The following is a 26,512-nucleotide window of genomic DNA, read 5'->3' on the forward strand; positions in this document are numbered from 1 at the left end:
GACATAGAATGATTGAACGGGGTATTTATCCTTGTTCTGTGATGTGACATGTAGACAAAACATTTTTTGTTGGGTCTGTAATGCCTTAGAAGCTTCTTAAAAACCTCTCTCAGATAGCTCTATTAGGGTGGGGGATTTTAAACAAGTGGTTTTGCACCTATTTGGCTCCCCCTACTGGCTTAACATGCAATCTCATTACTGATTGGCTGACTTTGCTGCCACTCAAAAAATGTAGCCAATTATTTTAAAGTGGAGGGGCAGTGAGATGCCTGTGATGTCATAAGCATCAGTTTTTCAGATTGGGCCGTTTTCTAGCTGACATTTCTAAAAGAGGAATTTCTATGAGACTGAGATGTTTAGCATGTCTAGCACTTTTTGTATGTTCGTGAATGCGGGTAGACTACCATTATTCAACAAAGACAAGGTAAAAATGTTTTTTCATTCTCTGTCCCCTTTAATAAATTATCTACAGGTATTTTGGGCTAAAACCTCACAGATGCACTCTGGGGAAACCACAGATTTATTTTACATCTTAAAAAAGTCTTGTGAAATGTCCCCTTTAAGAATAATGAAACATTACAAAAAAGAAAAGGAAGATAAATAGTATGTTATGAACTTGAGTGCAGTCATGGAAGTCATTGATCTGTTTTGGCAGAAGTTAAAGGACTGTAAGTTTTGAATGCTTATCTTCTAATTAAATTATATTTTTTGCAATGATTTGGAGCACACTCTTTTATATCATTAAGGCTAACATATTTTTTAGCCAAAAATCTTCATTTTGATGTCATGGTGACTTTAATATCTCAGTACCAAACTAGCACAAACCTTTGTTACGTAATATAAAAACTAATTATTTTGTTTTGGTTGTTGTTTGACATGAACTGTAGACTTCTTGCCACTGCTTATTGATGTCTGGTTTTTAAATTTAATTAAAATGTCCAATTCAGGACTTTTGATCATGTGCGTTTACAATATGTCAATACATTCATTATACGTGCACGTCAAATTCTCAGAGAGAAGTCTCCTCTACAAGTCTGCGCAGTTTGTGAATGTGTGCTGTGCTCGTGCTTTCTGAATGACTGTTATATATGAGGGCTCTGCCACCTGCTGGAGCGTCACGGACACTCTAGCCAATCACGCCCATACACCTTCCTCTCGTCACGCCTTCCTCTCGTGAGCTCCGGGAGATTCCGTTGGCCTGGCAGTTAATGACCAGAGAGATAGAAGAATCAGCAGCACGCGAGCGTCCAGACCGCAACAAACGTCCGAGCAAAAGCCTGTCAGTTTATTTTTTTGGAGAGGATCTGTGCGCTTTAAACGGATCTACCAAAATACTACAAGGGACAAGAGCAAGTTATTCCCAGTGTGCACCTTCATGTGTGTGAACTCTATGTAGTGAGGTAAGATGTATTTACAACCATATAATGGGAATTACCGCCAAGAATTTCTGCATGCTTGGTATAAAGCTGTTTTGTGCAGTTTCAGATTTGTTTGAGTAAACTTGAATGTGCGCCTAAATCCTGTTGGGATTTCCTTTTCTTCATTTGTTTCTTAGTAACCATATTTTTTTTTTCAGTTTTAGTGAAACCATAATTATTATAATGTAATATAATATAATGTGTAGTTAGCAACATAAAAAACTGTAGTATACTTTAGCATTTCTATATTAAATTGTTGTAAAATCTACATGTAGATGCAAGTGTTTTTGAAACTTACCAGTATTAAATAATACTACGGTATTTACTACGGTTTATTAATTCACTTTCGTTAATATCCTTCTTCTGGATAGATTTATAGTATACAAAACAAAGATTACAATTTAAAAAATAAATAAATAAATAAAATCCAATTGTCACTACACTTTCATTATGATTAAACCATGGATATTTCCGATATGGTTGGCATGATATACAAAACCTCTTTTTTAAAATTAAATGCTGTGGATGTGTTTGAAGGTATACTGTCTTAATCATCGCATCTTTTTCCTTTGCTACATTATTATGAATTGTGACCATAATGCGAGCATCTGTGGTGTTGAACGATCTCGCGGGAGAGATGTTGGATTGATGAATTTCGGGTGGCAGACGCGCTCACCCGCCGGTGTTTTGTTTGTTTCGAGAAAGCGAGGGCGCATTTAACGGGCGACCTAAAATTGTCGCGTCCCCGAGCCATGAAACGTCTCTTAAATGCTGTGAAAGTTCGTGCGCGCTTTTGCTCACAGGGTGGCGAGCGTTCAGAAGATGAAACTGATGGCAGCGGAGGGCGGGGGCGCAGTAAAGAAATGTTTTGACTTTAATCTGATGCCTGTCAATGCACTCTCCCATAAGAAATTTAAGACTGACTCTGCTTTAATCTTTATGATCAGATGCACGCACAGAAAAGTAGGAGTGCTGTGCCATTTTGCACAGTAGATTGAGCAGGGTTTATCCACTAACTTCATGTGATGCATTTCTCTGTGTGTATGTGTGTTTATGATTTTGATCCACAGTAGTTTATAGGTTGGCCATAGCTGTAGGGAAAGCAGGGGCTGGTTGACTCCAGCACAAATGTCCAGACGTGACATTTATAAGAAAAACACCCTTTTCCTGACAACACAGTTAAAAATATGGTCAAAATATACAAATCAAAATGTTTACACAATTTCGTCATTATTAGGACATAGTCCTTGAATTGTTTTTTGATTTTAGTTTGATATAATTCACTTAAATAATTTAAGACGATTTGACACTGCGAAACATAAATGTATAATTAATGCTGAAGAAAATAGCCATAATTGAGTTTTTGAATCAAAGCTTATACTTTTATAGCCATACCCAAATATACTGGCAACTTCCCCACATATAATCTAGTATACATTTATGCATCCGATTGGCATTCCGTATTTTATCAATATGTGAGCTCTCTGGGATTGAACCCGTGACCTTTGCACTGCTAATTGCTTTACCATTTGAGCTACAGGGACTCAATAGTACGCCCTTAGTGAATTTCAGCAGGTGTCTGGCATTATTTTAAAATCACCTTTGACATTATTTAAGAGAAAGCCAGTATTACAGTAAAGTGCAAATGCCAGTATAGCAGCACCAGCACAAAGTGTTTTATACATTTTTAATCGGGCATGTAACATACGTGTCCGGACAGACTGCATGCTTCGTTCAAATAGTAATGGACGCCTCATGTTTAATTCACTATGTTTTATCAGTGCTGTTCTGTCCTTAACAATATAAAAATGCCAACAAGGAACAGTGTGTTCATTACTGCCTTTGGAAAAGGGGGCTGTGCATGTACTTCTGTGTAAGCGAATTGGCTAGAGAATCAGATTAAAGGAACGAATAAAGAGCCATGCCGTAGAGTGCGCTATGCCCTTATAAGAAGGGATTTAAAACGACTTCTAGCAGTGAAGTGATCCCTAAAAGTTTCGTCTGACCTCTTATTCTTCCTGAGCTCATTTTATCTTATATTTCTTCTTCTTTTTGATTTCTCTCTCTTCTCAGTTGCATGCCTACACAGACACGCACACACTTTTCTCTGTCTGTCACTTTATCTCTCACATAGACATGCTGCAGTCCGTTTTCACAGCTTTGTGAATCATCGTGTTACATTTGACTTACACGTTGAAAATAAACATAATATAACAGAAGACCTGTAATGTTACATCTTAATGTGTCATAGTGGTTATTTTACTGTGTATTTTATTTGTTAAAATTGCTATGCCGTCTGTCTGTCGATCCGTCCATCCATCTATGTGTCTGTTTGTCTATCTGTCCATCATTCTGTCCGTTCATTTGCCTGTCTGTCTTTCTATTGTTCTCTCTGTCTATCAGTACGTATTTCCATCTATTTATCTATCCGTCTGTCTGTCTGTCTGTCTGTCAGTATGTCTATCCATCTATCTATGTGTCCATCTGTCTATATTTCCATGTGTCTGTCCAGTGGTCTGTCTATCCTTCAATTGATCTGCTTGTCTATCCGTCACCAGTTTATCTCTACATCTGTCCTTTTGTCTACAGTATTTATATTTCGGTCTGTCTGTCTTTGTGGCTATTAATCTGTAAATGTTTCTAACTGTCTATATATTTGCCTGTCTATCTATCCATCAGTATATTAATGTGTCTGTCTGTCTGTCTATCTATCTATCTATCTATCTATCTATCTATCTATCTATCTATCTATCTATCTATCTATCTATCTATCTATCTATCTATCTATCTATCTATCTATCTATCTATCTATCTATCTGTATATCTGTATATCTGCCTGTCTATCTATCCATCAATCTATCCATCTGTATATCTGCCTGTCTATCTATCTATCTGTATGTCTATCTGTCTGTATATATGCCTGTCTATCCATCAATCTATCCATTTGTCTGTCTATCTATCCATCTGTATGTCTATCTGTCTGTATATATGCCTGTCTATATCAATTTTTCTGTCTATCTATCCATCTGTATGTCTAACTGTCTGTATATCTGCCTGTCTCTCTATCCATCTGTATGTCAACTGTATGTATATCTTCATGTCTATTTATCCATCAATCTATCCATTTGTCTGTCTATCTATCCATCTTTATATCTGCCTGTCTATCTATCCATCTGTATGTCTATCTGTCTGTATATCTGCCTGTCTATCCATCAATCTATCCATTTGTCTGTCTATCTATCCATCTGTATGTCTATCTGTCTGTATACATGCCTGTCTATCCATCAATCTATCAATTTGTCTGTCTATCTATCCATCTGTATGTCTAACTGGCTTTATATCTGCCTGTCTATCTATCCATCAATCTATCCATTTACATATCTGTGTATCTATCCATCTGTATACAGTATCTGCCTGTCTATCTATCCGGGTGATTCTCACGAAAACTTGGTTGTAAAAATGTCAAGCATGAAAATGTAAAAATTGCTTAAATTTACTTTTTTTCCCACCAGACATTAGAAACAAAGTCTGAAGTATATGGGAACATTAATTTAAAAACGTTTACTTATCATTTAACACTTTTTGTAACATAATTTCAAAAATAAGTCCTAAAAAATCTCATTACCGCAACAGTCAGAAAACATCAACACTGTTAGAAAAGCTAATATATTTTCACATTTTTAAAAATTGATTATTAATAGTCATGCACAGTAAATTGAAATTCTGAAATAATATTTATTTTAAATTTAACGGTTTTTTTATTTTGTTTTATTTAGCTCATATACCGCAACACCTTCCACAATTTACAACAATTTTTTTTATATATTTCGAAGAAACCTGACACATTTTCAAAATGACATGACAAACCTGAAAGAACATAATTTGGAGATTCTGCACATGCATTTAAAATCAAAGTATTATGCTTCTATTACAGTTTTTCTCAGTCGCTTTGGTACATTTCTCGAATTATACTCACAATTTGCAAAACAGTAAGTGCATTTCTTAAAACAATTCGTACAAATAGCAAAACACCATGGATAACCTGCAAAAGCCACTCTTTTACTCAAAATCCTTAGTTCATCTCTCAAAATTAAATATCTGTGTCAATGAACATGTCAGTGCCATCAGAATAACAAGTCCTTGTGTCATTGTGTACGGATAAGACAGTCAAATTGTTTAGTCATGTTGTCATTATAACAGTTTACTCTGGAGGGATGTTCTGATGTAAACTATGGCTAAAGATTTGATGACAATTTTGTAAATTGTAAGTTATACCTTAGTCTAAGTTATGTGGGAGTTTGATTGCAAGAGACTGGACAAAATTTACATTTACGCTTTTACTGTTTGTACTGTAATTGGTTGACAGACCATGTCATAATGATACAGAAAGGAAAAGACAGCACTGCATAACATAAGAGTAGAAATGTGAACATGGGACAATATCTTTAGGGAAAACTCTTCCACCTCCTGACCCAGCAAGCATGTTTGGCTAAAACAAGGCTAAATTTTGGCTGCCAGTAAAAGTCTAATAGACGTCTAACCATGACCCAAGAATAGACGATGTGTATACTTGTAGAAGAAATGAAAGCAAACACCTTGAACACTTGTTGACTTTGCTTACATGTTGGAATATCATACATCATCAAGTTATTTTGGCAAAAATGGCATGTAACCAAATTCAAGGTTATTTAGGGTAGAAGTGGGTTACTATTGGGTCTATAGTTAGCCATCATTTCAACGTCTCGGTTTTTGCTTGCTGGGGGACGTTTCTGTCTGTTAGAGAAAGTCAAAATTCACCTGCGAGCAATTTACCAATTCAGGACAGATTTAGAAAAAAACGTCTAATGGAAATGTATGGAAATATGTTTGACCAAACCCTGTATTATGAGAACTTGTTCAACCATTTTGCAAGTAAAGACTTATACTATGAACCAATGCCTAAATGTTGTGTGGAGTGAGACTATTCAACAGAGACCCATTATAATACATTTTGATCAACATGACATAAGCAACTGATAATGTAGGAAAAAGCAGAGAATTGTACATAATCATTTGCATGGATGTACCAAAGCATTTGCAACTTGTTCAAAGAAATGAGAAACTGCTTTTTTGATGTGCACAAGTGACACAATGATGTGAGAATTGAACAAGCAGTTTTGAGAATTTCAATTCTGATCTGAGAATTGTACCAAAGCGACTGAGAAAAACTGTAATTAAATTAACATTTAATAAGCATCTGTTGCGGTAATGATACATAGGTTTCGGAAATGAGGTTAATTATTTCGGTAATGAGAATACGTAAACTAGCCTGAGATTGTGTTAACCTCTTCAACCCTGAGGACCCTGTCCCGGGTCCAGAATTTCGTATTTTGACTTAATATAAAATATTCTTTTAATCTTTGATGCTCCGTCATGGACCCCAGTAACACATATGAGATACTGTTTGAAAGCTTAGAGTCTCTACTTTCTGCAGATATGCATCACTTTGACACATCTTTTACTGTAAGAAAGTTATTTACACTTAATTTACACTATCACCCCCCCAATATTTTATTATATCATTTAATATTTACATATTTCATATTTTTCAAAAATGACAAACATGGGCAAGTCTTATATCAAATGAAAGCTCTCACTCTCAGGAATAAGGCTACAGCGTTATTTTTGTTCTAATTTCAACACATATCCAACAATCATCGAATGAATAATAAGGTAAAAAATGGTCTTTTGTAAACATATGGGAAACTTGAGTGTGGACTGCCTCAGATAGCACATATAGCCACAAATGATACACCATCTTTTATTTTAGGTCCTACTCTAAACAATGAGTCCATTCACAGCATTTTCTTTGGTTGTGTGCATATATAATCCCTTGCTATTTATTATATGTGCAAAACGTCTCGGGTTACGAATGTAACCATTGTTCCCCGAGAAGGGAACGAGACGCTGCGTCGCCGAAGCTACGCTATGGGAACGCCCTCTGCGTGATTGCGTCTGAAGCACGTATGTCAAATCAGTCCAATGGTCAAGTGACACGTCATAGGCGGGTGACGTGGGAACCAGGAAGCTATAAAAAGAGCACCCAGCAAGCCAACTTCAGCTAAATTGTGCCGAAGCAAGGCGAGACAGGGATGCAGGGAGTATGGCAGGGAGACGCAGCGTCTCGTTCCCTTCTCGGGGAACAATGGTTACATTCGTAACCCGAGACGTTCCCCTTCGAGGGAACTCGAGCTGCGTCGCCGAAGCTACGCTATGGGAACGATGTACCAAAACACCATACTACCAAATGCCTGTCTGTGTGTAAAAACGCGCACAGCTTAAGACATGAGCACCTGGGCTCCAGGCGTAGCACCAACATCTAACTCGTAAAACCGAACGAATGTGAGCGGAGAGGACCAGCCTGCCGCATCACAGACATCCTGCATTGAAGCCCCTAGCCACAAGGCCTTAGAGGCTGCCATACCCCGGGTAGAATGAGCCCTGACGGCGATAGGTGAAGGCCGTCCAGTGGTCTCATAAGCCAGAGAGATAGTCTCAACTATCCACTTACTGAGTGTCTGCTTGGTCGCCGGCAGGCCTTTCTTGGGCGAGCCAAAGCACACAAACAGTTGCTCAGACCTCCTCCACAAAGAAGATCTGTGAACATAGGCATCCAGTGCTCGCACTGGACACACCAAGTTAAGCTTTTCCTGATTCCTATCCCTAAATGGGGGAGGACAGAGGGCCTGAAGTACGACAGGTCGTGGCACATTAGTCGGTACCTTAGGCACATAGCTGGGCCTTGGGTACAAGAAAGCCTTAACCATCCCCGGTGCGAATTCAAGGCACGTAGGGGAGACCGACAGGGCCTGAAGGTCACCCACTCTCCTCAGAGAAGTGACTGCCAACAGAAGTACTGTCTTAAGTGCCACAAACTTGACTGGAACGGTCTCAATGGGCTCAAACGGAGCCATGGACAGACCTTCCAGCACAACGGCCAGGTCCCAAGCTGGGACCCTGGGTCGGACTACAGGCCTCAGCCTCCGAGTGCCACGAAGGAAGCGAACCACCAGCGGGTCTCTCCCAAGGGATTGCCCGACCAAAGGAACATGGTAAGCCGAGATGGCCGCCACATACACCTTCAGTGTAGAAGGAGATAACCCTGCGGTGAACTTTTCCTGCAGAAACTCCAAGACTGTACCAATTGGGCAGTTCACAGGGTCATGCAGGTGTTTGCTGCACCAGGAAGTAAAGACTCTCCATTTAAAGGCATAAAGCTTCCTCGTGGAGGGAGCTCTGGAGTGAAGAATGGTCTCAGCAGCCTCAGCTGAGAGACCAGATTCTATGAGTCTGGCCCCCTCAGTGGCCAGACCCACAGTTTCCATAACTCTGGGCGGGGGTGAAGAATCGAGCCACCCGCCAGAGAGAGGAGATCCCTCCTGACGGGTATTTCCCAAGGTGAGCCGTCGAGGAGGGACACCAGGTCCGAGAACCATATTCGGTTCGGCCAGAGTGGGGCAACCAACAACAAGCGGACGTTGTTGCGACGAACCCTTTCCAGAACTCCCGGGAGCAGAGCGATCGGGGGAAAAACGTACAGCCGTAGCCTCGGCCATGGCTGAACCATGGCATCCAGACCCAGCGGTGCTGGATGTGTGAGAGAAAACCATAGCGGACAGTGTGTCGTCTCTCTGGACGCAAACAGTCCAGATGGACTCCACCACCTGAGGGTGGAGCCTCCACTCCCCGGGCCTCAGCCCCTGTCTCGACAGGACGTCTGCTCCCTGATTCAGACACCCGGGAATGTACACTGCTCTGAGGGACAGCAACTTCCCCTGTGTCCACAGAAGGATATGCCGCGCCAATTTGTACAAAGGGCGTGAACGCAAACCCCCCTGGTGGTTGATGTACGCGACTACCGACGTGTTGTCTGTCCGGACTAACACGTGATGGCCCCGCAGGTGAGGGATGAAACATCTCAGGGCGTAGAACACTGCCATCATCTCTAGGCAATTTATGTGCCAGCTGAGCTGTCTGGCCCCCCATAATCCATGAGCCAGATGGCTCCCCATAGTTGCTCCCCAGCCTGTGAGGGAAGCATCCGTTGTCAGCGTAACTCGACGGAACTGAGCCCCCAACATCAGTCCTTGGGAGAGAAACCATGGTCTCTTCCAAAGATCTAAGGCACGAAGACATCTGCGCGTGACCTTGATCAGACGGAACGGGTTGCCCCTCGGGGAAAACCCTTTGGTTTTGAGCCACCACTGTAGCGGTCTCATGTGAAGCAGCCCAAGGGGTATCACATTGGACGCTGCTGCCATGAGCCCCAACAACCTCTGAAATTGTTTTACAGTGTGTGACTGGCCTAACTTCACTCTGCCTACAGCCAAAAGAATGGATTCCACACGAGCAGGGGACAGATGTGCCTGCATTGTCGTTGAATCCCATATAACGCCCAGAAAAGCTGTCCTCTGTACTGGAGAGAGCATGCTTTTCTTTGCATTTAGCCTTAACCCCAGTTCTCTCATGTGGGTCAGCACAGCATCTCGATGCTGCGCTGCCATACTCTCTGATTGGGCTAAAATTAGCCAATCGTCTATGTAGTTTAAGACACGGATGCCCCGGAGTCGTAATGGAGCCAGCGCTGCATCCATGCACTTTGTAAATGTACGGGGTGACAGAGATAGACCGAAAGGGAGAACCCGATATTGGTAAGCCACGCCCCCGAAGGCGAACCTCAGGAATCTCCTGTGTTGCGGGAGGAGAGATAAGTGAAAATACGCGTCTTTTAGATCTATCGTCACAAACCAGTCCTCGGATCTGATTTGTGTGACGATCTGCTGTATAGTTAACATCTTGAACTTTAGTTTTGCAACAGACCGGTTCAGATGACGTAGATCTAAAATCGGACGTAACCCCCCGTCTTTCTTTGGAACTATGAAATAGTGGCTGTAAAACCCTGACTCCCTGTTGTGAGGAGGAACACATTCTATGGCTTCCTTGCACAAGAGAGTTTTTACTTCTTGTTCCATTGTTAGAGTCTGCCCAGCACCCACTATGGTAGATAACACGCCGTTGAATTGGGGTGGCTGGTTGCAAAACTGAATTTTGTAGCCCTTTTCTATTATTTGCAGAACCCACTGAGACACGTTTGGCAGGAGTTTCCACGCTGCCAAAGTTTCTATAAGGGGGACCAGCCTCTCGAGACTGGCTTTTTGTGTACTGCTTAAACTTTTCCCGGTGCCCTGAACCAAACTGGCAGGGTTCAACCTGGGTGATATTAATGCCTCCCTCCTCGGAGAGAGGTGTTGCGTGCCCCGCGCACGAGTCACACAAGAATATGAAGCCGCTGTGCCCCGAAACACACACCGCGGCGGGGTTAACACACTGGCATCCCGAGGGCATCGAGGAGAGACGGGCACCGTGTTGTGAGGTGACTGCCGGCTCTCCCCGATTGGGGGCTGCCCTCGGAAATATGACACTACGTCCCTCAGGACTTCTTTTAGCCGACGCCTTCCTCGCCATAATAACAGCCCTCAGGTCTGTTTTCTGCTTGGATGATGTCTGAGCGCGACCGCCCGAACCCCAGTTTTTTTTTTTTTTTTGAGGGGGACCACGAGTGGCAACACTATGCTTTTGCGATGCTCTATATGATGTCGATGGCTGCTCCCGCCCAGCAGCCCTATAATCAAGAGCACCTAAATCTTTAAGCAGTTCTGCTTGGTACGCCTGTAAGACAGCTAAGGTATGCAGTGAAGCCCCAGCCTGCCCTGCAGACTTATAAGCTTTACCCACTAAAGATGAGGTTAACCTAACCGGTTTCGTGGGAAGCGAAGGCGATTTTAATGATGACGCCGCAGCGGGGGAGAGATAGCTCGCAAGCGTCTGCTCCACCCGGGGCATCGTTAAATATCCGTGCTCACCCATCCCCACAATGTTGGAATACATGGTGGCGTGAGGGGTATGAACACGGGCTGAATACGGAGCTTTCCATGATCTCGACAGCTCGCTGTGGAGATCAGGAAAGAAAGGCATGTTGCGCCGCGAAGGTTGAGGTTTCTGTTTTAAAAAGCGCTCATCTAACATACTCTGAGGACGCGCGCTCTGAGTCTCCGCCGGCCAGTCTAATTTTAAGCGAGCCACGGCATTAGTAACAACCTCCATCAAATCATCGAACGCGGGGGACGAATGAGAAGGCTCCTCAGCGTCCACCACGTCGACAGACATAATATCGACTTCCTCGGACGACGATAAATGCAAATCTGGGCTCCCACCCTGGGCGGAAGAAACCGCAGCGCGTGCTTCCGAATCCAGAGACGGGGCACTAGATCCCGCGGGTGAAGGCTGAGAAAGGGGGAGACCCGTCTCAAGCTCGTCCGCGAGATCTAGTTGTGATCCCCACGATCGCAGCTTCCGCTCTGCCTCGGCAGCAGCGGGGCCAGAACCGTGGGGAACACGCGGCTCCCCACCCTCCTCGAAGAGTGCGAGCCGCGAGCGCAACGTACGGAGCGGCATCCTATCACAATGTGCACAACCACCCCTCTCAAGAGATGATCGTGCGTGTTGTGCCCCGAGGCACATAACACAGAGATGATGCGAGTCCTCGCTCGTAATGAAACGAGGACACGGGGAAGCACACTCCTTAAAACTTTGTTTGGACTTAGACATGATAATGACACACACTCGCTTGCTGAGGCACAAAGAGCTGAAGTTGGCTTGCTGGGTGCTCTTTTTGTAGCTTCCTGGTTCCCACGTCACCCGCCTATGACGTGTCACTTGACCATTGGACTGATTTGACATACGTGCTTCAGACGCAATCACGCAGAGGGCGTTCCCATAGCGTAGCTTCGGCGACGCAGCTCGAGTTCCCTCGAAGGGGAACAAAAAATTCATATTTATATGAAAAATGTATTTTCACACCCTTTAGTAAAATAAGAATAACTTTTGAATGCGACATGCTAAAGAGTTCATTCTTTTTTTGGGTGTTTACTGTCTGCTGCTGGTAACAACCAGAACTGTCTGCAGTCTGCTAGAGCACCCAGAACCAGAGTTATACACTATCAAAGACAGTATTTTCAACATAAAAAAGAAAATTTGGTGTTTCATCATATGAAAAACAACATAAATAACAATATTTGTCACAAACAGCAGCTTTTTATGTAACTTCAAAGGGTTTTCTTTAAAATGATATAAAGAAATTGCATTTATTCCACTGTATGTGGTTATGGGGACACTTCAAATGTTTTTAGGCAGAAATTGTATACAAAAAGGGTATTATTCCTCCCTTCAGTTGGAGTAAAATAACTTTTGCATAGATTATGATAGAGAAAAAATTCCTTTTTCCTCTGTAAGCTGACAATTGCTGGAATCAAACAAAACTGTCTGCAGGGACCTGAGATACCCAGGGCCAGAGTTATATACTTTCAAATAAAAACTTTAGAAAAAAACATCAAAAAGCGCCTATTTATTTTTGTGTTTATTAGAGGACTGATATCACATACAACCATGTTGAGCACTTTTAACAGTGTTTTATGTAATTTCAAAGGGTTACCTGTAAAATGATACCAAACTTTTGTATGTAAACCTCTGCATGTGGGTATGGGATGCTTTTGAAATTGGGTAGGCCAAATCCAGGCAAAAATCCCCAAAATAGCTTCAGGGTGTAAGAAGTTAAAAACAAATTTTAAAGTAGAAAGTCTGATAATATTTACAGCATCATGTGTTCAAGTTCAAAACTGTTTTATTGTGTAGTCTTTGAAAAAAATATTAAAGAAAAAACATGAGAACAGGAAGGCTTATATTAATATTTCTTTGTGTCATATTTAAGTCCCCATTTATGCATTTAACATACTGAAATAAGATGGTCTTGATGACATATTCTGCCTACAAATGCGAGCTCTGAAGGCTGCAGCCATTGGATTGAGAAATGGCCAGCTAATGTCAGCTAGATATCACAAAACATTTGTGTAAATAAGATGAAAAATATTTCCTTGCTGGATATGATTTGGTCTTCTGACCTTTTACCATTCTGTATCTGTTTTGATGAGAGAGAGAGAGAGAGAGAGAGAGAGAGAGAGAGAGAGAGAGAGAGAGAGAGAGAGAGAGAGAGAGAGAGAGAGAGAGAGAGAGAGGCTGTATCCGAAAGTTTAGACAGCTGACTTGTTCCCTCGCTGCCTTATGAGACAATGACTTTGGCTGCATAATGGCAGATCCGAGAAATGCTTTAGGACAGACTTCATAGGCAGCCAAATTGAATTCAGGTTGAAATGTAAGCAGCCCTCTCTGTGTTCCGGGATGTCGCAAATCTGCTTGTGGTGCGGAGGTCTGATCGACCCACCCAATTCACACGAGCTCTGTGTGCTCCACCCAAAGGCGGCAATTGTTGGCTCAGGGTGTCCCTTATTGTGAGGATCTCCCGATGAAGGTGCTCAGGACCCGGCTCAACATCGCCCTTGGAGGTTTCTTACTGCAGTGTCCCACTGCCGGCAAAGAGCCGCTGGTGGTAGTCCTCCCCTCGCTCAACCGGTTCAGTTTGTCGCCGAGAGCCTGTGTCCTGAACCGGGAGCCGCCAGGTCTGTTTCCTTTGGGTTTCCGGCGGAGGAAGATGAGATGTCTCTGACAGCGTTGGATGGAGACTGGGACCAGGCTCCACGTGGTTCATCAGACACACAGCCATCCTTCTAAAAGGAACTGGTGCGCATTCTCTTTAAAGCCGTGCAGGACTTGGAGATTGAGTGGAGCACCCCACAAGAACCCCAGAGAAGCAAGCTTGACTTTTGTTTTCTTCACTCAGGCCGCCCCGCTGATGCTCGGAGGAAAGTCACCAAAGTGTGGGCTACCCCTCCCCCCATTTTTTTTCTTAGTTAGGCTACCTGTGTATTCCCCCCATCAAGGACGCTGTGGCTGCTCACCTCTGCCCCTTGTCCACTTCCTTGGATGGTGTGGCGCAGCTTTGAGGGTAGTGAAGCCTCATGACAGCACACCTGTCCGAAAAAGCATACCCGCGCCGAGAGAGGCTCTGTCTGCATTGCACACTATGGCGGTCCTACAGATCTTTTAGGCGCAGGTGCTTAAGGCTCTGGATGAGGGCAGCACGGATCTAAATACCTTCAGGGATCTGAGAATGGTTACGGATTTCACGCTAAGGGCCACGAAGACCACTCATGGTGGCCATGCACAGTCACGCCTGTTTCTCCATCCGGCCTGTTTGGTGACACGGTGGGCACAATCACGGAGCATTTCTCGGAAGCGGTGAAGAGCTCTAAGGCTATGAGGCACTTCATACCTCACCACCCTGTGTCTCATGGACCAGAACCGGTGGTGCATCACAAGAGTCCCTGGCACAAATCCTCCAGTATATGATGCAAGAAACTGAGTCCTGGGGGACTGCCGTCCGGAACGAAGCCGCTCAAAAACAGAGCATTTTTCTCCTCAGTTGGTTTTGTGTTGCTCGCCCCAGGGCCCGTCCTCACATAAGCGTCTACAACACGCCCCCCCCCACTCTCGAACACGACCCACATGTTGCGAAGACAGCAGAGGCGGAAAGGGTTAACGCACAGTCCTAATGAATTGCGCAGCAACCCGCTTTCTGTCACAGCGCCGGGCGCTTTTTGGGCATCCTCTCTGGTGTCTGTGACTCACGCACTGCGCAGAAAAGAGGTAGTCTCCCTTTGTCCCTTGCCCCCAGGCAGCAATCTGACGCTGCAGACAGTGCGCGTTGTGCGGTCGCAGGTAGCTGAGATGCTGGCACGCATGGGATCCAACTTTATGGATCTTGTTATCCAACTGATGTTGCAGCGCCTAGATGCGTGGCGTGCCATCGCTAGGTTGTTTTTGATACCTGAAAGTGGAAAGAAAGCATAACATTAAATTAGCATGTCTCACAACATGGGAGAAAAAAATTAATGTACACATCATCATATAGTATAGACTTGTTGCGTTGTGTTGTGTGTTTGTCATGTACATTTCCTAACACTGTAGTGTGTTTTTTGCTAATTACACCTGCTAGTAACATCTCCAAACCTAACCTCTCTCTCTCCTTCCTTCTGTACTCCTCTAGCCATTCTGGGTTGCTGTTAAGTTTCTCCCTGAACTTTGTCAACATGGCCTTTGCTAAAGCTTTTTTCTCACTTGCTGACTGTCTACAATGAAGCATCATAAAGCAAACTATCAACAGTTATTACATTTTAAATTTATATTAAATTCATAAGAGATATTTAAATGTAATAAACAATATGCTTAAATTCTCATTTCCGAAACAGAAGTTCTCTTTACCGCAACTGCTATTAAATAATTGCGGTATATGAGAATGGTGTTGCGGAGGATGAGGTACCCCAGTATGTTTTGCTAAAAATAGAGAAGCCATGAAGGCTTTGCTCATTTTTTATTCAGTGCATATAATTAGACTTTAATAAAGAACATTTTCATAAAAAAATTGTAAATCAAAATTTTTTCGAAATGTAGAAAACTACCTGTTTCGGTAATGATAATCAAAATGTTGTGTAAGCATTCTGACAAGAGAATATTTCAAATTTAACTGGAAAGATATAAAGAGATGATCTTACCTGGTAGCCATCTTGAAGTAACTGGTCCATGTGCTTGGTCACTCAAAATCAAACTTTATTAAAATTATGTATGTGTGCTTAAACTGTTCTCAAAAAGTGTTGCGGAGGATGAGAACATCAGGCACGGACACAACATTTTCCTAATTTTTCTTCATTATTATTATACATGAATATTCAGTAAATTATTTTTCTGTCATCTAAAGTAGTCTAGCAAAACATCAATTTATTTTTTTTCTAAATATTTTTGTGTTAATTTGTTTAAATTACAACATAACGCATGTTCAAACATAGCCGGACGCATTGCGGTAATGAGAACTTAAGCAGAAAATTAGATAAAATTGACAAATTGTATATTCTTATGTTAAAATCACACATTGTGCAAGCTAGAACACAGTATTGTGTTAATTCTGATGCTTTTTAATATTACTATATTACACATTTTATAGCTAAAATCATTAGTGCCGTGGTGTTCCAATGGTTTCGTGAGAATCACCCATCCATCTGTATGTCCATCTGTCCTTATATCTGCATGTCTATCCATCAATCTATCAATATATCAATCCATCAATCTATCCATTTGTCTGTGTATCTATCCATCTGTATATCTGCCATCTATATATCTGCCTGTCTATCCATCAATCTATCCATTTGTCTGTGTATCTATCCATCTGTATACAGTATCTGCCTGTCTATCTATCCATCTGTATGTCCATCTGTCTGTATATCTGCATGTCTATCCATCAATCTATCAATATATCAATCCATCAATCTATCCATTTGTCTGTGTATCTATCCATCTGTATATCTGTCGTCTATATATCTGCCTGTCTATCCATCAATGTATCCATTTGTCTGTCTATCTATCCATCTGTATGTCTATCTGTCTGTATATATGCCTGTCTATCCATCAATCTATCAATTTGTCTGTCTATCTATCCATCTGTATATCTGCCTGTCTATCTATCCATCAATCTATCCATTTGTCTGTGTATCTATCCATCTGTATATCTGCCTGTCTATCTATCCATCAATCTATCCATTTGTCTGTGTATCTATCCATCTGTATATCTGCCTGTCTATCTATCCATCAATCTATCCATTTGTCTGTGTATCTATCCATCTGTATATCTGCCTGTCTATCTATCCATCTGTATGTCCATCTGTCTGTATATCTGCATGTCTATCCATCAATCTATAAATATATCAATCTATCCATTTGTCTGTGTATCTATCCATCTGTATATCTGCCTGTCTATCTATCCATCTGTATGTCCATCTGTCTGTATATATGCATGTCTATCCATCAATATATCAATCCATCAATCTATCTGTCTATCTATCCATCTGTCCTTTTGTCTACAGTATATATATTTCGGTCTGTCTGTCTATGTGGCTATTAATCTATAAATTTTTCTAACTGTCTATATATTTGCCTGTCTATCTATCCATCAGTATATTAATGTGTCTGTCTGTCTATCTATCTCTATATCTGCCTGTCTATCTATCCATCAAACTATCCATTTGTCTGTCTATCTATCCATTTGTATGTCGAACTGTGTATCTGCCTGTCTATCTATCCATGAATCTATCCATTTGTCTCTCTTTCTATCTATCTGTATGTCCATCTGTCTGTATATCTGCCTGTCTATCTATCCATCAATCTATCCATTTATCTGTCTGTCTCTCTATCCATCTGTATGTCTATCTGTCTGTATATCTGCCTGTCTACCTTTATATCAATCTATACATTTTTTCTGTTTTACCCATCAATCTTTTTTATTCATCTATACACAACTACATGACACAGGCAGCACAAACACAACTAGAAAGTACACACCTGTCTTTTTTTCTGTCAGTCACACCTCATTAACTTATCATTATGCAATCATAATTTTAAAACGATTGAGCGACGCATCTATGCTTCAATAACCTGGTAAAGCTATTATAAGATACACTTCTGAAGGACACTGTGCCTTGCAGGCATGCTGATTTTTTCTCAATGGGTAGACGAAGTCAGTACGTAGCACTAAAAGACTTTTAATTCTTAAGCTAGATCAATCAAAATATTGCTGATTAGCTTCGCATGTTAATTAAATGGTTAAGTCCATTAGCCTAGCCAGAAGAGTTCTGCCGGTAAGAAGTAAATTAATGGATTAAGCGAATCAAGATGTGACAAGGCCAGCCAGGGTCGTATTGATGTGTAATGCATCAAAAGCCAATGCATTTCATTGTTATTCCACGTCAGTAGTGCCTTCTTGTCCCTTCTTGGATCCTGTAGTCTTTTCAGACCCCCTTCCCAATGTCAAATGACTGCTTGTGGCGCCTGAAGCAAAAACAATGGCTCATGGACAGCTTGTCCTCTCCTTGAAATGCGATTAGATGTCTGTCAAGCTCAAGTAATAATTGCTTATGAAACTCCATTTAGTTCAGTGTTTGTGTATTTAAATTGTGATTAAACATTAAAGAAATAAACATCTTCTAATTATCTGTCTGCTGACTGTAAATTAGGATCTCCAGTCTTTGGTTGTAATTTTGTGTTTGTAGTCCCTCAATCGAAGCAGTACTGATTGTGTTTCACGGCCAAATAATTCTCTCGAGTGTCCAGCATCTGGATTAAGGCAGTTCAGACTGACATTTCGCTCTCTGACTGATAGAAAAGAGGATTTGGATTCCATTCGGATGCTTTTCTGCAATGCCGCCTGGTTTTCGTTAGATAACTTTTCCTGTTACATCACTATTGGATGATGAATACACTTTAATATTGGTGCTTATCTAACTTTTCTAATCATCTACTTTAAACTATTGTAGAGGGACGCTGCCTTGATGGCCACATGGAAATAATCACAATAATCTTTTACACTTTATTACAGTAAGTGATTTGCTACTAGATTATGGAAGCCTAACTGGGAAAGTTCAGTTATTTAACGTGGCATTAGGGCAGATGCAAGCCATCACTAACCAGGAGTTGGTTTTCTGTTATGTAAATACAGTTAGCTGAGATGTTGTTTAGTTTATGTTGCTTTAGAGCAGGGCTAGTCAACTGGCGGCCTGCGGGCCAAATGCTGCCCCCAAATCATCTTTATCCGGCCCGCCGGTCATCTTTGTCTGATTTAAAATCAGCATGGTTACTTTAAATCTGCCTTTCCACTGTACATAACACGATAAATGAGTGCCAATTACCCGGAAGGAGAGTCACAAAGGGGCTGCGTGGGGTGCCAAGTGATGTATTTCAGCATCTTCTAATCAAAATACTTTGTGTTCAAGGTGAAAATGTATTAATTATCCTTTTTTTATTTTATTTTATTAGTAACCCTTGGCATATATACATAGCCGTTTATTGTTCCTTTCATTTGCATTTATTTATTTGCATTTATTTATTTATTCCACTATGGTGAATCTTCGTAGATACAATGCTCTTGCGCCGGAATGAGGTTCTCTCCCACGTTGGCACAGATTTATGATAAAACTGAAAACTGCCACTAGGGGGGAACTCTGACAGTCGTGTCCGAATGTTGTGTACAGTGGAAAGGCTTTTTATAGACTATATTTTTTTTTTAAATAAAAAAGGAAACCTGAAGTGCAATTGTAGTAGGAGAAGATTGGCAATATGTTGTGATTGCATGCATATAATTACTTAAAATGTAACAATTTATGAAGGTTAAACAGTTATAAAAAAAAGTTTAAAAGCTCTGCAGTACAGTTAGTGCTATACAAAACTACATGTGTTGATTATTAACACTTGCACTTTTTTGTGCAATGTTCATAGGTAAACTGTTAACATTTGGCTCTTGTTAAACTGCAACTGTTTTTACAATATAAAAAATTTTGTTTTCAGTAATTAAAAGGCAATTTTTATGTTTTTTTTTTAATATATGACCTAAAACAAAATTAACAAAAACATAATAAGTAGTCTTTCTTGTCGCATCATATTTAATTTTTTTAAATATGGCCCTCGAAGAAGAGTATTTGAAGACCCTTGCTCTCTAGAGACTTAGTAAAACTGTGCAAAAAGTGATGCAGTGTACAAAATTGCATGTACCGTGGGTGTTCGTAATTAGTGTCTTTAAGGATTTGTGGAAAATATCCAGTCATCTGTATCACAAAATATTACCATATTGACCTCCGTTGAAAATTGAGTTTGCAAGTTTGCAAGGAAGTTCACAGTTTACTGACTATGGTTCTCCAGACACTGTTTAATGAGTTTGGATTTACACATTGAACAGTTGATCCTAGATATTCAGGAGGAAAGTATGTGAGTTGTATAATATTAAAGCCACAGCTCACGGTGGATCTAAGGCAGTAACGCTGACAGAATACCTATTAGCTCTGGATTGCTAGTTTCTAATCCCTTTTATTAAGTGTTTCTCTGATGAATGTAATCCATGTATAAGAGTGTCACAATAGCAATTGTTCTCTTAAAGTTGATTTACTTGTACATGAACAGGTCATTAAATCTGAATTTACAGTGATCCATTAAATGAATTTACGATGGCATTCTGTTTTCTGTGAAAGTGGCTTCAAGAGTCTTTTTTAATCTCTAGAGTCCACACTACAGCGACAATCAATCCATCAGTTTTGTCAGTCTAGCTTGATTCACTAGACACAATGATTGACCACCCTGGGGCTTGCTGTTTAGAAAAGGGGTTTCTTTAATCTGTGAAATTGGTTTAAGAAAAGCTTCAGTGACTTATAGACATCCTACTCCTTTGTCGCAACAGGTTGTTTTGGTGTTTTTTTGTTGCTAAAACTGCTCTCTTACGTCTCATTCGATTGGAGTGAGACAGGAGCTTATTGGTCAATGCCAAGACCAGGTGCATGGACTGCCACAGAGAATGTCTGACTTGTTTGTTGCTCTCATATGCCACATAGAGTTCCTAGGCCTATTAACTCGGTGGAGTTGGCGCGTCTGTTAAAATTCACCTGCTGACACGAGGTTGCACACACAAACTGCTTTTGTTTTTCGACACAATTAAATGAAGCATGCAGCTGGGAAATGGTGTAAAGATTGGTTTATTTCTTGAACAGCTTTGTGAGTTGACTCGGATGCGGATTCATGGATGGGGGGATTTAAGCATTTACTTTACTTTGCATGACATGATGCGTTCCTTGGGAATGTTTCTTGGGAATGATGTGTTCCTCGAACCCACAAAGTGCTTAATAGCTAATTAAAACCCCAAATTAGGGCATTCATGTGTAAAAGTGTGCTTTAAAAAGTGCAAAAGCCACACATTGAGCTTTTAAAGGAAAACACCACCGTTTTTCAATATTTTACTACTGTATGTTCTTACCTTAATTAGACAAATTAATACATACCTATCTTTTATCAATGCGTGCACTTTTAATCTTTGTACAGCGCCTTGTGAATGTGTTAGCATTTAGCCTAGCCTCATTAACTCCTATGGCTCCAAACAGGGATGAATTTAGAAGCCACCAAACACTTCTATGTTTTTCCTATTTAAAGACTGTTACATGAGTAGTTAAATGAGTAGGTAATGGTGACACAAAATAAAACTTTTGTTTGGAGCCATAGGAATGAATGGGGCTAGGCTAAATGCTAACACATTCACGAGGCACTGTACAAAGATTAAAAGGGCATGCATTGAAAAAGGATAAGTATGTATTAATTCATCATTAATCACTTAACTGTTTTGCCACCATTGACGAGATATCTCGTCAATTAAGAGAAAACGCTTCCCTGCCAATAACGAGATTTTCTGTCTTTCCCCAATACCTTGTTATCCACCAAGTGGCGCCCTTCCGCAACTTTTTAAACCCGGAAGTATTGCCCTATGGCAAGCGGCTGCATGTCCGTGTATGTTTTAAAGATCGCTCTGAATGGGATCTCTATGAAGTCAGTCACAAAAATGGAATTATCTCTGCTTTTTGCTCAAAATGTGGTGTTTTTGCAGAAACCTACCCATATTCAAAAGCTGATTACCACTGAAAGAACCACTGAAGGTAGGATGAAACGTTTTTTTTTGTTTGAAAGCAGAGGGTCTGTTCTTTCATTTGGTATATTGTATGTTTATACATTTAAAGAAGAACATTTTCTGGAAGGCATTAAACTTTGGTGAAAATCATGAAAAACGCTGGCGCTGGCTGGCAACTTTTTTAAAAAACGCTGGCGGTGAAAGAGTTAATTTATTAACTCTTTCCCCGCCATTGACAAGTTAACTGGTCAATTAAGAGAAAAAACTTTCCTGCCAGTGATGAGAATTTACGGCTTTCCGCAAAACCGCTATAAGCCACCACTTATACAACCATTACACAATTACATTTTCTCGATACCGCTGTTTTCACTGTCATAAAACGGGCTGATGTCTTCCTTGTTCTATGAAGTCCCTCATTTGGAAATACATAAGGAGTTCTGATTATGTAGCTGGTTTAGTGTGTAGTGATTCAACAGCTTAGCTGTCGACTGGCGTATTCCTGTGGGTGAAGGTTAATCAAAAATTCTGAAAATTGACGTCATATATCCGGGAAGTAGAGGGCTGCCGTCCAAACTGGCTTTTCTCTGCAGTCCTTGAAATGCCTTGAAATTTGCTTTAAAGAAAATATATTGCTTGTCATTGAACTTTGAGCTTTATAATTTTGCAGGCATTATTTATGCTCTTACAGCAACCTTACACACCAACTTAAGTTTGAAAAATGGGATAACGAAAAACAGCCGCTTTAACATAATTTTTTATTAATAAAAAATAAATAATCCAAATGATAAGACAGTAATATACATGAGTTGCAGTAATTAAAGACCTGGTTTTCCCACTAACTTTAAAACAGATGCTTAGTTTGTGGTTCATTACTATTTTTATGAAAAACCAACAACTATTAAAGGTGGTGTGTGTGAATTTTAGCGGCATCTAGTGGTGCGAATTGCAACCAACAGCTCACCCCACAATTTCAAAACGCATGTGGTAGCCCCCACAGGACAAACACGCCGTTGTCTGAGACAACGTAGGGACGAAATGTGACGTTGACAATTTAGGGTTACTGTAGAAACATGGCGGTGACTTCCATGTAAGGGGACCCGCGGTGTATGTAGATAAAAACGGCTCATTTTAAGGTAATAAAAACAATACAGTTCATTATGTAATGTCTTTATACACCACAGAAAATATATTTATGTATATTATATTGCATGTCCATCAAGATCATTCTAAAAGTTACAAAATGCACCTTTAAACAAATAAAAACAAAGGAACAAAGGGAACCTTTATTAACCAGTGTTCGTTTGCCTATTTGGTTAGAAACGAATTTCCAGCTGACTCTTTGATAAACAAGGTCTGCCTGCAGAAAAAAAATCAGTTGTTACACTTAGACAGAAGTTAGATTCAACAGTCTTTGCAGATCTTCCCCAGAAAATAAATGATGTCTCAAGAGCCTTAGAAAACAGTGCCTCAAACTGTGATTTGCAAGGACAGCAAAACCAATATAATAATATATCCGATGTTTCACTTTCAATTCTAACATTTCTCATCAGTGTTTATCAGTACTAAATTATCTAAACTATTCTATAAACATTTATTTTATACAGTAGCTTTACGTTCTTACTGCTATGTTTTACCTAAATTCCCCAAGTCATTTTTGGAGAAACATCTAATTAGGGATTGAAAAATATAAAAAAAATGTAACCTCCACAAAGATATAACATACCAACCTTTGGGAAAGACTCCAAAAACACATGCAAAGTGAAATGAGGCAAGGCACAGGCATTTATTGTCCGTGGAAAATGTGCATTAACTATTTAAGATGTGTACAGACCATCCCCTTACATAATACTTTTTGTTGTTATTAGAAAACGTCCAAGAAAAGTGTGCATTAACTATTTAAGATGTGTCTACAGACCTTCTCCTAAAATAATACTTTAGTAAGGTGCTATATTTCAAAATCCTTCTCTGAAAGGACCCTTCACCTCCAAGCTTAAATATACTTTAGACATATGTCATAATGTATAAGCAACTTGTGTATTAGTAAGGCTGAATGTTGCGTCTTAGCCTTGCGGAGGCAGGCGTGCCAAGACTGAAATTTAAAAAATATTGACAGATTTGCTTCTTATATATTATTTAGTCTCCAGACTGTAGTGTTTCATCCCTGTAGGCTCCCAAAAGAGTCATAAGCAAGCCAGTAGTTAAAGGTGAACCCCACCTTTCTCTGCGTAGGGCTGTAAGGGGCAAGAACACTCAAGAACACATTAAACTCCTTCCAGAGGTGATCTTCACAGAGGACCCTTGGGAAAAATGCCCAGTAAATACCAGAGTGAGCACTGACAAGGTGTCTTTTCACTGAACTCTACTGGTTTTATGGCGCTCTACACTCTCTGAATAGATGTCACTTAAGAGCAAACATTACTACATCATCAGATTCCTCTGAAAGGGCTACTTTGCCTTATTTTTCTCTTTTTCTCTCTGCGTTCTTGTTTTTAAATTGGCTTAAATGGACACCCCACTTTTTGAAAATATGCTCATTTTCCAGTTCGTCTAGAGTTAAACATTTGATTTTTACTGTTTTAGAATCCATTCAGTTGATCTCCGGGTCTGGCGGTACCATTTTTAGCATAGCTTAGCATAATCCATTGAATCAGGCGTAGTGATATTATGTACTGTCCGAAAATAGTCCCCTTGGTTACTTTCAATAGCAGGGGACTATTTTCAGGCGCTGCTTAATATCATTTCGCCTGCTGCAGCCATGTTACAGCAGCAAAGTCCTTGATCATTACGGCAGATTGAGAGTATAGTCCTAGCCATATCTGGCTAGAAAATTGCAACTTATAATTTTCCGTCAGTCTTAGTACACGATGTAACTACAGAAGAGTCAAGTTTTAAATAGGAAAAATATTGAAATTCTTTGGTTATTTTTGAGCGCGATGCCAATAGTCTAATCAGATTCAATGGATTATGCTAAGCTAAGTTGCACCGCCAGACCCGGAGATCAGCTGAATGGATTCCAAAACAGTAAAAAACAAATGTTTAACTCTAGGGGAGCTGTAAAATTAGCATAATTTCAAAAAAGTGAAGTGTCTCTTTAGTGTTCCTTATAGTATTTGTCCATAAGACAGTAACTGGCAGATTTAAAGGTACAGTATGGGATTTCTAGCGGCATCTAGTGTTGAGTTTGCGAATTGCAACCAACATCAATTTCGAAACGCAAGGTAGCCGCCACATGACAAACATGTCATCGTTTTAGACAATGTAGCGACAAATTGCGTTCTGTAGAGCAGTTGTCCGTTTAAAGCTACTGTAGAAACATGACGGTGACTTCCATGTAAGGAGACCTGGGGTATGTGTAGATAAAAATGGCTCATTCTAAGGTAATAAAACCAATACAGTTTAATCAAGGTGTTTATACACCATTGATAATAGAGTTTTGTATATTATATTGCATTCCTGTCAAGAGATAATTTTTAAAAGTTACACACTGCACCTTTAAACGCGGTTTTCTTTTTGTGTTTCGATTTAATCAGCTCAGAGTCACAGAGCTTTAAACATCATTCAAGCTTTCCAAATCCTGTTGATTATTCACAAGTTTTGTTTTTTATACCAGTTCAATGTTCTGCATCAAAGGTAATGTTAATCCCTTTTCCGACAGGGTTTTAAAAACTTAAAAAATAGAGGCTTTTAATTTTTAGTCCATTTAAAAGCTTATGTGTGGATTAGCAAAAATACAAAAACATAGTGCTAGTCCTAGAATGACTGTGTTTTTAAATGTCGTTAATTCAGACTGAGGAGAAGATGCTCTTCCTCTGTCTGAGGAATTGGTTACCGAGTATGTATAATTTATTTATTTATTGTGTAGATTGTGTGTCTTATCTCTGTTTCACGTTATCTGTTCTCTCTTTCTCACACACGCACACACACACACACACACACACACACACACGCAATGCATCTTTCTCTCTGTGTCCTCTCATCTTTCAGTGGTTGGTCTGTGGATGCTGATAAGTAGAATTTTGATACCAGAGGTCACCTGGGAATCATCAGTGATTGGAGGATTCTAGCCTTCTGGTCTTTACTGATCGTTTGGAAAATGTCTCGGGATGTGTTCGGAATTGCTTAGCATACCACTATTCCTGATGTATTTCTGATGCAGTTGTGGGAGACATATGGTTGTCCCTAAACAATGTAGAATACCATTTTTAAAAAAAATTATCGCAAAATAAAGCAGCCATATTAGATTCGGTATTCACTAGAATCACTATTAGAATCCGTTCTTTAACTTTTAATTATGCAGAATTATTTATTTATATCTTGAACTTTGTGACATACTGTACGGTTGGTAGCATGTTTTGGTTAGGCAGTATTAAGCATCGTTTTGCCTGTTTGTGGTCAGGAGAGCAATTAACCTTGTCGCTTTCCTCTCGCAGCTCAGCAGAGGCAAAAGATCAAATGGCTTGGGAGAGATTACGACCTTGGGTCTTCCATGGCTGATTATTAACTTATGAGAACCGTGATTTTAGCAAATATAATTAATGCATCATAAATCATATTTGGTGACATTGAGAAGGAGATTACGTATGAGTCACATCCTTCAGTTTGGACAGATTCCAAAGTCCTG

The 26,512-nt window shown here is 40.4% G+C and overlaps 1 protein-coding gene across 1 annotated transcript in view; it reads left to right on the plus strand.

The window, feature by feature from the left end:
* Nucleotides 1-1,193: 1,193 nt before the first annotated feature.
* The window catches only part of chrm3a (cholinergic receptor, muscarinic 3a), a 166,778-nt gene continuing 141,459 nt past the window's right edge, over nt 1,194-26,512 (plus strand). The window contains exon 1 of the mRNA XM_065297359.2: nt 1,194-1,400. The gene's annotated coding sequence lies outside the window, so the exon portion shown is untranslated. The remainder of the gene's footprint in view (nt 1,401-26,512) is intronic.

This window comes from Paramisgurnus dabryanus, chromosome 17 (genome assembly GCF_030506205.2).
Source record: "Paramisgurnus dabryanus chromosome 17, PD_genome_1.1, whole genome shotgun sequence".
Classification (NCBI taxonomy): domain Eukaryota; kingdom Metazoa; phylum Chordata; class Actinopteri; order Cypriniformes; family Cobitidae; genus Paramisgurnus; species Paramisgurnus dabryanus.